General features: G+C 44.8%; 1 protein-coding gene across 1 annotated transcript in view; it reads left to right on the forward strand.

The window, feature by feature from the left end:
* The window catches only part of OPA3 (outer mitochondrial membrane lipid metabolism regulator OPA3), a 32,870-nt gene that overhangs the window by 1,313 nt on the left and 18,726 nt on the right, over positions 1 to 12,831 (forward strand). The gene's annotated exons all lie outside the window — the stretch shown is intronic.

The following is a 12,831-nucleotide window of genomic DNA, read 5'->3' on the forward strand; positions in this document are numbered from 1 at the left end:
TCTGGGGTCTGGGGGCGTGACCTGGGAATCTGGCAAAAGGGTAATTTTAACTAGAGCGGACATTCGTCCATCTATTCATTAATACCACTTCTATACGTGTTTGTTCGTCCATTCATTCAGTAGACAGACCGAGCTGGCTTTTTGCTGGGCACTGGGAGACACATTAATAACCCATCATTGTTAAGGTCAGTCAGGAACAGTGCGAACTCCAGAGCTCAGAGAAAGCTCCTCACCCAGGGGTGTGGGGTCAGAGAGGGTGTCTACAGGATCTCTGCCTGAGCTGAGATCTGAAGGGCATTAGTAAACGTTCAAAATATGAGCTGCTTTCAAAAGATGATCAATGTGTTTTTGGCCTGGGGGGAGTATAGAATATGGAAATTTAACATAATTTGCTGGGTCAGGGAACCACCATTCATCCTCTATTACTTCATTTAGTTAGTATTTTTAGAGCTTCTGCTCTGTGCCTGGCCTTGTGCTGGGTAGTGCTGGTGAAACAGCAGAAATCAAGCCAGCCCCAGTCTGTGCCCTCAAGGAGCTCACAGTCCAGCGGGGATAGACTCATCCTGCAAGATCCAGAGTGGGCAGAGCTTAGATGGGGCGCCCCACTGGAATTCTGCCCTGGCATGGAGTTCAAGGAGGGCTTCCTGGCAGAGGAGACCTTTGGGCTGGGAACTGAAGGGTGAGGAGAATCTCACCAGACAGCAGGGGGACAGGGATGATGTGGAGGGAGAGGGAGGAGCATGCACAAAGGCCAAATAGTTGAGGGGAGCACACTTTTTTCCCTTGTAACTTTGAGTGCTTAAAGCTTGCTTTTCAGGGCCTGAAATTCTTGGTCTTTCGGTGTTTGGTCAGGCTGCTGCCAGAGTTGCAGCTCTTAGAATGGAAAAGTATTGCATTTCGTACAGGCTCTCTCATTTGACCCTCACACTGTTTTGTCCCCATGTCAGGGAGGGGAAATGACTTCCCCTAGTTTATAGACAATATAACCGAGGTCTTGAGAGCAGAAGGGAATTGCTGAGGTCACACATGGAGTTGGTGCCAGAGGGAGGACTTTAATCCTGCACTCTGGGTTCCCAGAGCTGGTTTCTATTTCCTGCCATTGCCTCTCTCCCAAACACTGTGATGTATCTTAGCATTGTGGTTTAGAAAGTAGCTTCTTGAGTGAGACTGACATGGGTTCCAATCTGTTGGTCCCCCAACCCCTTCCCAGCCAGGTGGTTTTGGGCAGGTCACTAACCCCACTGACCTTCAGTTTCCTCTTCTGCACAGTGGATATTATATAATAGTGACATTTAATAGGCACTCACTTTGTGCCAGGCGGTATGCTAAGCACGTCACAGCATTAAATCCTCACCAATTATTATGAAGTAGACACTGTTATTATTCCCATTTTGTGTATACTCTATATATGTATTTACGCTGTAAATAATACTCATCTTGTCGTGTTGTTGTGGGGAGTAAATGGATGTAAAATGTTAAGTTAGTGCACACTGAGTTGTGGCTGTTGTGCAAATGTTATGGATACGGCAGGGAAGAAAAAAACCACAAATCTTGTCTTCAGGGGACCTGGCATTCTCGGCATTGGGGGAAGCCAGACAGTATACAAAATGAATAGTTAAAATATGAAGTCGATATCAGATAGCAGTAACTGCTCTGGAGAAAACATCTGGGGTGTTGAAGGAGGAGTATTTGGGGGACAGTTGTTAAGTTTAGATAGGGTTATCAGGGAGACCTCACTGAAAATATGAGGAGAGGAGGGAGCTGACTGCGCAGGTATCAGAGCATTCTAGCCCAAAGTTTCCGTACATGCAAAGGCCCCGAGGTGGGCATGCGCCTGGCATGTTTGACAAATGTCAAGGAAGCCAATGTGGCTGAGCAAAGAGGCGGAGTGGAGACTGAGGGCGGAGAAGGTGGTGGGAAGGGAGACACATCGTGCACTGCAGTTTCTTTGGCTTTACTCTGAGTAGCTGGGACTCACTGGAGGGTCTGAGCAGAGGAGGGACAGGATCTGAGTTCTCTTTTAATAGGTCCTTTTGGCAATCATAAGACGAAGGCGGATGCAGGGAGGGGATGACTATGATAGTCCAGGTGGGAGGTGAGTGGGGAGGAGGGGTCAGATTCTGGAGATATTTTTAATTTCTTCTTAAAATTTCAAACTCTCAGAAAAGTTGAAAGAAAGAATGGCATAGTCATTAGTTATATGCCCTTCAGCACCTAGTTCATCTGTTTTTAGCCTTCAACAGATCTGCTTTGTCTTTGCTCCCAAAGAAAGAATGTATACACACAATCTTTTTTTTTTTTCCTGAACAATTTGAAAATAGATTTTGGACATGAAACTTCACTCTGAAATATTTCAGCCTGTGTCTCCTAAGAACAAAGACATTCTATATAACACAGTACCAATATCATGCCTGAGAAATAAACAATGATAACAATAATATTGATAACAATTTAGTTCACTATTATAGCTATAACTCATGTTTAATATATAGCTCATATTCTGGTCCCCAAAATGTCCTTTATGGCTGTTTTATTATTATTATTATTATTATTATTATTATTATTATTATTATTATTATTATTTTATTTTTATTTTTATTTTAACTCAAGGTCAGCTCACTGCATTCGATTATCATGCCTGTGTAGTATTCTTTAACCTACCATACGCTCAGCAGTCATGCTCACTGCCTGTCTTTGTAAATAAAGTTTTCTTGGAACATGGCCACACCCATTTGTTTGCATACTGTCCGTGGCCTCAGAGTTGGGTTTCTATGGCCCCAAATCTAAAATATTTACTCTGTGGTCCTTTACAAAAAGTTTGCTTGTCCTGCTCTGTAGTAGTATCCCTGTTCTTTCTTGTTTTTCACGACACTGACATTTGCAAGGGTCCAACCTAGTGGTCCTGTTGTGTCCGACAATCTGAAGTTTTCTGATCGCTTCCTCTGATTTGCTCATACTGAGCATACTTGGCAGGAACACCACAGAACTACCTAAGGACGTCACCTCAGGGGGCTCCTGATGTCTGTTTGTTCCGTCATTTGTGATGGTAGCTTGGATCCCTTGGTGAAGGTGGTGACCACTAAAAAGAACCTTTCCTTTTCCCCTTGGTAATGAATAACCAGTAGATGTGTTTGGCAGGTAGCGCCAGCGGGATTTCCTGTGCGTCGGGTGTGACGTGGTAGACCAGAGGAGGGCAGGCTGGACAGAAAGGGCCAGGAGCTCAGCCCGGGACTGGCTTGGTTGGAGATGGTGTTGGTTGTTGGAATGCACTGCCATCTCATATTTACACTTTTTAAATGATGTTGTTAGAGTCTTCACCTGGCTGACTGCCCTTTGCCGTGTCCCTGTCCTGTGCAATTGCAGTTTCCCAGAACCTGTGGCTGCTGTGCGTTCTCCTGGGTCAGGCCCCTGAGCTGACCCACACACCCGGCATCCATTTCTTTGGCTGAGGTTCTTTTGACTCAGCAGGACAGGCCTGGCTGTCCGTCTTCTCACAGTAGGGGTTGGAGATGTAGGTGTGTCTGCCCAAGGAAAGACCAGTCAATGCAAGAAGCATAAGTCATCGGTGATGCACTGTGTGGGGAAAGCAGAGATCTTTTTAAACAAAGATTTCTGGGGGAGGAAAAATAAAGGAGGTGAGTGATGCCAGGCAACTGGGGGCCACTTTTGCAGAGTGCGCTGCTGATGCTTCCAGGAGCTGTGGGAGGCCCCTGGGCAGTGGCAAAATTTAAATTGGCTTCCCCTTATGCCTTTGGAGAATACTGGTCATTTTTCCAGTTTACAGCTCTGGTGGGTAGAGGTGCCCACATCTTAATCCCAGGCACCTGTTGAATGTTCCCTTACACAACAAAGGAGACTTTACAGATATGATTAAAGCAGGCATTTGGTATCGAAAGTGTAGCCTGGATCGCCCAGAGGGGCCCAGTGTAATCACAAGGGTCCTCAGAAGTGAAAGAGGGAGACAGGAAAGGGACTGATTTGAAGATGCTACCCTGCTGGCCTTGAAGATGGAGAAGGAGCATGAGCCAAGGAAGGCAGGCGGCCTCCAGAAGCTGGAGAAGGCCAGGAAACCGATTCTCCCCTAGAGTCTCCAGAAAGGAACTCTCGCCACATGACACCTAGAGTCTAGCCTTGACAGCCGTTTTGGACTCCTGACCTCTGGAAGTGTGGTTAGGAAGTGTGTTTTGTTTTAAGCCACCGTGCCTGTGGTCCTTTGTTACAGGAGCAACGGGGAACGAATACAAATATGCCAGAGTTTATTCAGGCTGCTGGGGTCACTTTTCCAGCGGAGTTTAGCTCTGTGATCATTCTTACAAGTTGCGGCTTCAGAGTTGGTTTCACTTTTCCTTTTGCTACATAGCAGTCTGACTGCAGCCTCACGGCTTTCAATGATAACCAGACTGTTTTCTCTCTCAGTCTTGCGGCTTGGCTGGGCTCAGCTGGGCAGCTCCTCTGCCAGTCCTGCTTGGTGGTCTCTCAGGGGGTTCAGTGGAGGGCAGCTGGGGCTGGAGTCATCAGGAGGCTCGACTGGGATGTTGGAACGGCCAGTGCTCTCTCTCCCCCTCAGTGTTGTCTCAGGACTGCTCTTCTTCACGGTGTCTCTCCTCTCATGGTCTCTCAGGGACCCCCAAAGCCGGATTTCCATGAGGGAAGAAGCAGGAGCTGCAGTCCATTGAAGGGTGAGGCCTGGGGCGGCACAACATCCTTTCCACCACACTCTGCTGGTCCAGGCAGCCCTGGGACAGACCAGAGTGAGCATGGGAGGGGCCTGCACAGGGCATGATGCAGACGGTCACCAACAGCAGTTTGCCACCAAGGAGACACTCTTGGGTTTGAATCTCGGCACCACTCATGAGCTGTGTGACTTTGGGCAAGTGGCTCGACCTCTGTGAGACTCTGCATCCATATTTATCAAGTGAGGGTCATGCTAGAACTCACCTCCCAGGGTTCTTGTGAGGATCCAAGAGCCAGTGGATATCAAGGCCTGTCCCAGAGTGCATGCATCTGGTCGCTGGTGCTGGCTGTGAGCCTCCATTCTTGTTACACGTGGGCCTCACAGTCCAGAGGCTGTGAACTCTGCTTCCAGATAAGGGCTTCCAGCTCTCAGCTCCCGCTCTGCCATTTCCTTGGGGTGTGTCCTACGCAAGTCCCTCTGCCTTTCTGTACCTCCCTTAGGGTGAACCGGTTCCTCGGGGCTGAGTGGTCAGGGACCCCACCTCTGGGGCTAAGCTGCCTGTGTGTGAACTCCAGTTCTGCCCCTTTCTGTGTGTCCCCAGGGCAGGTTACTTAACTTCTCTGGGCCTGGTTTTGTTGTCTGTAAATTGTATTGTTGTAACTCATTCTGTAAGTTAATATCCATAAAGCATTAAACAGCATTAAGTGCTGCGTGAATGTTTGTTGAAGGTATGGGCACCATTATTATTATTTTTATCCTCCTCATCTTTTTTATTTTTAATTTTTATTTATTTTTAAAATGAATTGGAGGGGAGGTAATTAACTTGGGGAGGGAGGTAATTCGGTTTTTTCATCTGTTTATTTAATGGAGGTACTGGGGCATGAACCCAGGACCTCACGCATGCTAGACATGCACTCCACCACTGAGGGTTCCCCCCTCTTCGTCCTCCTCCTCCTCATCTTAATAACTCAACTTTCTAGCGCATTCCTTCTCAGGGTGCACACCCTGGTGGCCTGCTGTAGCCGAGCAGCCAGCACTTCAGGCCTCCGGATGGTGCTGGAACATCTTCCTCAGTCAGCCCTCACAGGCTGGCCACAGGCAGAAGGGTCTGGGCTCTCCCGTGAATACTTCCAACTAGCATAGGGCAGTTATTCTGTTTGATCAGAAGCTGGGATTAGAGCTGTATCTCTGAGTAAAGAAACGTGAGAAAGTCACACAGAGAGAGGGCAGTGTGGCCGAGTAGAGAGCCTCCTAGGACCTAATGCTTCCTAAAATATTTAAAGCATCCCCTGAAATGAATGGTTGTACCTGCAGGGGGGAAAAGGGACTCCTCCCGGAGCAAGGAGAAAGCAAGAGTAAAGAGCCAAGGAGGGGAGTGAGCACTGAAGCCGTGTGATACTCTGGGGACATTGGCTGAGTCACAGGGCCTCGGGGACAGAGGCTAAGCTGTGGGAAAGCTGGACAGGGGACTGCCTTGTGCAAAACCAGGTCCTCAGGGGAGGACTGAACTAAAAACAAACCCATCCTGCGAAGTCACACAGCCTTAGATCTAGATGGAGATGGAGAAAGTCTTCCTCTGGGAATTTGCGGCCACTGACACTCCCTCGTGTGACTTTAAGGCTTGAATTATGCTCTTTGAAAGTTCCTGGAAACAGCAGGCTGAGAACGAACCCGGGTCTGTGTGCCCCCTAAGTACCTGGCAGGGACAAACATAAAGCCTCCCTCGAGGACCCCTCCTCCTCTGCCTGGGCCTTGGAGGAGTCTTTTAGGTAGAGTTCCGTCACCTATGAGCTCATGATAAAAATCATGTGCCTTACGGAGAAGCCGTCACCATGATGGAGAGTCAGCAGACACAAAATACGGCAGGTCAAGACTGGTAAACGTTGCAGACATGGGAACAATCAGATATGGATATAAAACAGCTATGTTTGTATATGAAAAGGATAAAATAGGAGGGATATAAAACCACAAATGGGTACAATAAAAATTACTGGGAAGGAGAAGAGGGTAGAGCTCAGTGGTAGAGCGCATGCTCAGCATGCACAAGGTCCAAGGTTCAATCCCCAATAGCTCCATTAAAAAATAAACAACTAAATAAAATTTTAAAACATTACTGGGAAGTTGGAAAAAGAACCAAATCGAACTTGGAGAAATAATGGATACAACAGTTGAAGTACAGAGCCCAGTAGGACTAAACGATTGCCAGCTGCTGAGAGGATTGGTGAGCTGAGAGGTAGATGATCTGCAGGGAAAAAAAGAAGTGAGCTTTGTGGGGTGCTCCCCTGAGCTGCTGGGGGCTACCTGAGGTACCTGATTGGATCCCCACCTGGGGAAGGAAGGGCTGGACATTTTTATTTTTATTATTCTCCAGACAAGATTCTGGTGTGCATGAGTGTTTGGAAACCACTTCCCTGGAGTCTGTTCATAATCTCCAGAGCATGACAACAGTTATGTTACATGACAGTGGGCTGCTGCTGGTGGCCTCCAAACAGTTTTATTATGCTCGCCTATTAAGGAAACATTTTGAGAATTCTCTCCTAGTGTGAATATACATGTATGTGTGTGATATGAATGTGTATATATTAGTTAGGAGTGATGTATAGTGCCTGACAGATAATACTGTGAATGTGTTATGCACATTTAAAAACATTCAAAAATTGGAAGGGGTGACGTTAATGTTTTAAAAGTAAAATTTTTATTTTCTGTATTCATAACTCCCCCAAATACTCTTGCTCTCACTGAAAATATTTCCTTATACAGGCGTTGTTAAATGCATGTGGAAGCTCTTGATGTAACCCTCTGTGAGAGTCTAGTTTTGACATTCTTTGTGCACGGCTGTCACAGCTGACAACGACCTAGGTAAGGCACAGAGATCCGAATAAGAGAAGTGTGTGTGCCGTCAGCTGCATTTAATCCCGGTGCTCAGTTTTCAGTCCCACCCTTCCTATGCAGAGGCGTTTTTTTGGAATTTGCTTGTGCTGGCATTGCTAAATCTCCTTGCTTTCTGAGCAGGAGTCTTTTTAAGAAGTGAGGACTAACTGGTGGGTTTGCAACCTGAGACTATCCCAGGGAATCTATTTGCTTGGGCTGCAATGCGCTGAGCGGACAGGAGAGGGCGCCCTTGTCAGTCTTTCAGCCTTTAGGTCCAACACCTGGGGATGCTGACACCTGCCGCCTGAGAGGCACTGAAGTCATCTCGGTAGTCGACCTCGCTGTATCTCTGAATGCCTAGAAAAGCTTAATTTCTTCTGCTTTTCCTCTTCTTCTTCCCCTTCCTTTCTTCTCTTCCTTTGCCTTTTTCTTCCTCGCCTTCCCCTTTCCTCCTCCTCCTGCAAAATATAACCAAAAGTTCTGATATTTTCTTCATGTGTTCCAGAGAAATGCATTGTACCCCACTCTTTATTCATCCATTCTTGAGACTTCGTGGTCATCTTAGAGGCCTACCCCAATGTCTTGGCCTCCCAGGATGTGCTCCTGTCCCTAACTGGGGTCTTACTCCCCACTTCTAGCTTCTTGGTTCCTCCTCTGTTCTTGCTGCTGGGTCTCCAGCTGACCCCACCTCGGACCCCTAAGCCTCCATACAGCTGGTGACCTCCTCAGAGCCCCCTCACTCCTGTCTGTCCTAAGTGACCTTCTGGCTTCCGGACCCACCTTGGTCCTGCCTTTGATGAGCGCACAGCCACAGCAGCCACCTCCTACTGAGGGCCTGGCCTGTGCCAAATCCCCTGCTGAGTGTCTTGCCGTTTTTAGCTCTTTCCTTTTTAAAAGTGAATCAAATTTTATTTTATTTTTGCCTTTTAGAGATTTTTTTTCCTCTAAAGTTTTTCAGGGGGACTCACTAAATTTACAAAAGTAATATATGCTTATTGTGAAAGAAAGAACAAGACAAATCAATTGGTGCTCCTCTGTGATTAACTAAAAACCCAGCAAATAAATCTCAACACACTGATCGCCATGTCACCTAAATCTGGGTGATAGTTGTGTTTCCTCAGGGGTACCTGATCTACGGTAGGTGATCAACATGTCCAACCTTAAGTCTAAGGAATGTTTCTTGTTGGTGGAGGCAGGTGGCTTTGTGGTTGGTTTGGTGGCTTGGTGATATCATTAGGGACTTGAGGACTCTTTCTGTCTCTGCCATCTTGGTGGTCAGGCAGTAACTTTCTTCAAGGCCTCAAAGGGGCTGCTGGAGCTCCAGACATCATGCCTTTATGTTGCAGTGTCCAAAGTAAGGAAGTGTGTGTGTGAGTTTATATGGGGGGTTAGGGCTCTAGGAAATGACAGAAAGCTCCTCAAGGAGAAAAATCTTTTCTCAGAAGCCCCCAGGGGACTCCCCTCATTGCTGATTGGCCAGAATGGAGTCACAAATCACCCCTCGCTCTATGGGAGGTCAGGGTGGTGATTATCACTTCTGGGCTCTAATGGCGTGGGGGGAGGATGTATTAATAAGACAGTAAAAAATAATATAAATAGTATTAATAATCATGAACACTAAGGTTATTGTAGCCATTATGTATTTTAGCTTATTCTCACCAAATCCCATGAGGTAGATTATCATCATTAGCATACCTGAACAGATGAAGAAACTGAGCAGAGCTGTTAAGTAACCTGCCTGAGGGCACACAGGTGCTTAGCGGTAGAGCTCAGACCAGACCATATGGTTCCAGTTTGCACCCACCGTGTTCAACCCTGTTCCCAGTCTCAGCTGTGCTGAGTCTCCCACTAGACCATCAATTCATGCATAAGCTTTGAATGCACCAGTATCCCTGCAGGCCAAGGACTATGATCCCCATTTGAAAAAGAGGAAGTGGAGGTACAGAGAGGTTGAGAAACTTGCCCAAGAGTGTAAGTAGCAGAGCCAGCACCTGAATTCAGAACCATCCGACTCCAGAGCACACCAGCCTCTTCACTTCTCTGTTAGCTGCTTCCCTTGTGCCTGTTAAATCCCCAAATGCTGTCTGTACTAAGTTGAGTTGTGCAGACTTTCCAGATCTGGGTGGGGAGAAGAGGTGGATTATTTTCTGGGACAAGGACATGCTTCAGTCCATTAAGGGGCTGTATAATTGACTCATTCAACAAATTTTTATTTAGTGCCTGCTATGTGCCAGGAACTATTCTAGGAGGTATGACTAACAATAAAACAGACAAAAGTCCCTCCTCCCTAGGAGCTCCCATTTGAAGGTGTTACCTAGTGACTGCAGGGCACAGAGAGCCCCTTCTTCCCAGTGGTTCCACCCAAATTCCCAATCTCAGTGGTCCAGGTTGGGTCACACCCCCATCCCCCGAGCCAAACATTGTAGCCTGGGGAATACAGTGTTCTGATTGGCCAGTCTAGGGGGGCGAGGTTAACCCTACCGAGTGGGGGAGATGGGATTCCCCAAGATGCTTGACAGGCAGAACACAGCCTGTTCTGTGCCCTCCGGTGACTGGTGCACTGTGTGTCACTGCTGTCTCCAGCGGCAGTGATGGAGGATGGGGCCAGGTTTGCCAACGGAAGCTCCCACCCTGCTTGTGGCACCATGAATCTGTAAACACCTGGAGCACTGTGGGGCGAGCTTTCAGCTGGCTGGAACGCACCCCTGAAAGGGCAGCCCACATAAGGACTGGCTCGAAGCTATGTTTACTCTGAATAGTAATTTCTTAACTGACGGTAACAGTTTTCATTTATTATGGTTTCTGTGATCTCAGCAAATGATATTAACCATGTTATTAGGGAGTTTATATGATTGTTGTGGTTTTATGAATGGGGAAATATCTCAGAGCAGCAAGTTCCCAGAGGCAACGCTGAATAAGAAATCAAGCCCCACTGGCTCCCAGACTCCTCTTATGTTTAGTGATTAATATTTGATTTTTTTGCCTGTTCTTTACTGAAGTACAGTGTCTATACAATGCAATGTACAGACCCAAAGTTTAATAAAAATCTATAGTTTAATGAATATTAAAGCATATACCCATATAACCAACACTTCTCCATTGCTCTGGGAGAAGTTCCTTCCTTTCCCGTTGTGTTACCCCGTATGATCTCTCTCACTCTGGATTAGTTTTAGCTTTACGACATTGTTAAACATCGTATAAATGGAACCACGCAGTATGAACTTTCTGTCTAGCTTTTGTTCATAGGTATCTCCTTTTTGCTGTATGTATCTATCGGTGGTTCATTTCATTTATTGCTTTTAGTATATATTCTTTTCTTTTACTCCCATATGTGAATGTCCTATACTTTGTTTATGCACTCTCTTAATCATTTGGGTTTCCAGTTTTTTTTTTTTTTTTTGGTTATTACAGGTAGAGCTGCTGTGAACATTCTTGTACAAGTCTTTGTGTGGACGTATGTTTTTATTTCTCTTGGGTAAATACATAGTAGTAAAATTTCTGAGTTATATGGTAAAGGTATGTTTCATCTTATAAGAAACTACCCAAGTTTTCCAATGTGTTTCTAGTTACTCTGCATTCTTGCCAATATTTAATATTTTCCACAGTTAATTTTAGCTATTACAGTTGGAGTATGAAATGGCAACTCATTTGCTTTTCTCTGATGAATGGTAATATTGAATACTTTTTCATGTGATAATAGATAAACATTTGTTACCTCACACAGTTCCAGAGAATTGGGAGTGGCTTAGTTAAGTGGTTTTGTCTCAGAGTCTCTCAAAATGAAGGCTCACCTGGCACTGGAGAAACTGCTTCCAAGGTGACTCACTCGCATGGTTGTTGGTAGAAGGTCTCAGTTCTTCGCTGGCTGTTGGCTGGAGGACTCAGTTGCTTTTCACATGGACCTCTCCCTAGGGAGCTATCCATGACCTAGCAGCTGGCTTCCCCCAAAGAGAGTAAGCCAAGAGTGAAAGTGACCAAGCCTGAAGAAGCAGTGTCTGTAATGTAATTTTGAAAGTGACGTTCTACCACTTCTGTCACATTCTGTTCATCATACTGACCAACCCTGGTACAGTGTGGGAAGGGACTATGCAGAGGTGTAAATACCAGGAGACAGGGATTGTTGGGCACCATCTTGGAGGCTGGCTACCACAGTTTGATTACTATTGTGAATTTAAATGATTGGTTTTAAAAAAGAAAGTCTTTTATTCCATATTCCTGTATAAACCCCATTTGGTCATGGTGTATTATCCTTTTTATATATTTCACATATTTGCTAATATTTTCCTGAAGATTTTTGCATCTGTGGTCATCAATGACATATTCGTAATTTTTTTTGTAGTGCCTTTTTCAGGTTTTAATATCATGGTTTTGCTGACCTCATAAAACAATTGGGAAAATATTCCCTCATTTTCTATTTTCTGTAAGATTTTGTGTAAAATTGGAATTATTTCTTCCTTAAATATTTGCTATAAATGTCCATCTTAGCTTGTAGTTTTCTTTAAGGGAAGATTTTTAATAACAGACACAATTTCCTATAGGACTAATCAGATTTTCTGTTTCTTCTAGTGTAAGTTTCCAAATATTATATTTTTCAAGGTGTATGGCATTTAATGTAAATTGTTGAATTTATTGGGATAAAGCTGTGCATCACATTCCTTTGGTATCCTTTTAGTATTTGTAGGCTCCATATTGATGTCTCCTTTGTCATTCGTGATAGTGGTAATTTATGTTTTCTTTTTTCTTTATTTTTGATCACTAATCCTGCTAGTGGTTTATCAAAGTATGTTTCAAAGAATCACCTTTTAGCTTTGTTACTTTCCTCTCACTTGTCTGTTTCCTGTTTCATTGATTTCTACTCTTATTATTTTCTTCTGTTTACTTTGAGTTTAATTTGCTCTTTTTTAATTAGATAGAATATTAGATTATTGCTTTTTAAAAATCTTTCCCCTTTTCTTAAATAAGCACTTAAATATACATTTCCCTTTCTAAGCACTACTTGAGATGTATTCCATAAAATTTGACACATTGTCATCATTGTCATTAAGTTCTGTATATTTACTAGTTCTTTTTTGTGATTTCTTCTTTGACCTATGGGTTATTTAGAAGTGAGTTGTCTAATTTCCAAATAGTGGGGCCTTTTTAGATTTCTCATTGTTATGAATTCCAGTTTAATTCCATCATGGTCAGTAATAACGCATGTGGTAGAAAAATTCAAGTGGTGCAAAAGGGAATATGGTGAAAAGCACATACATTTCCCAGCCCTATCTGCCTGCCTGTCTTTTCTT

Source organism: Camelus ferus, chromosome 9 (assembly GCF_009834535.1).
Source record: "Camelus ferus isolate YT-003-E chromosome 9, BCGSAC_Cfer_1.0, whole genome shotgun sequence".
Lineage (NCBI taxonomy): Eukaryota > Metazoa > Chordata > Mammalia > Artiodactyla > Camelidae > Camelus > Camelus ferus.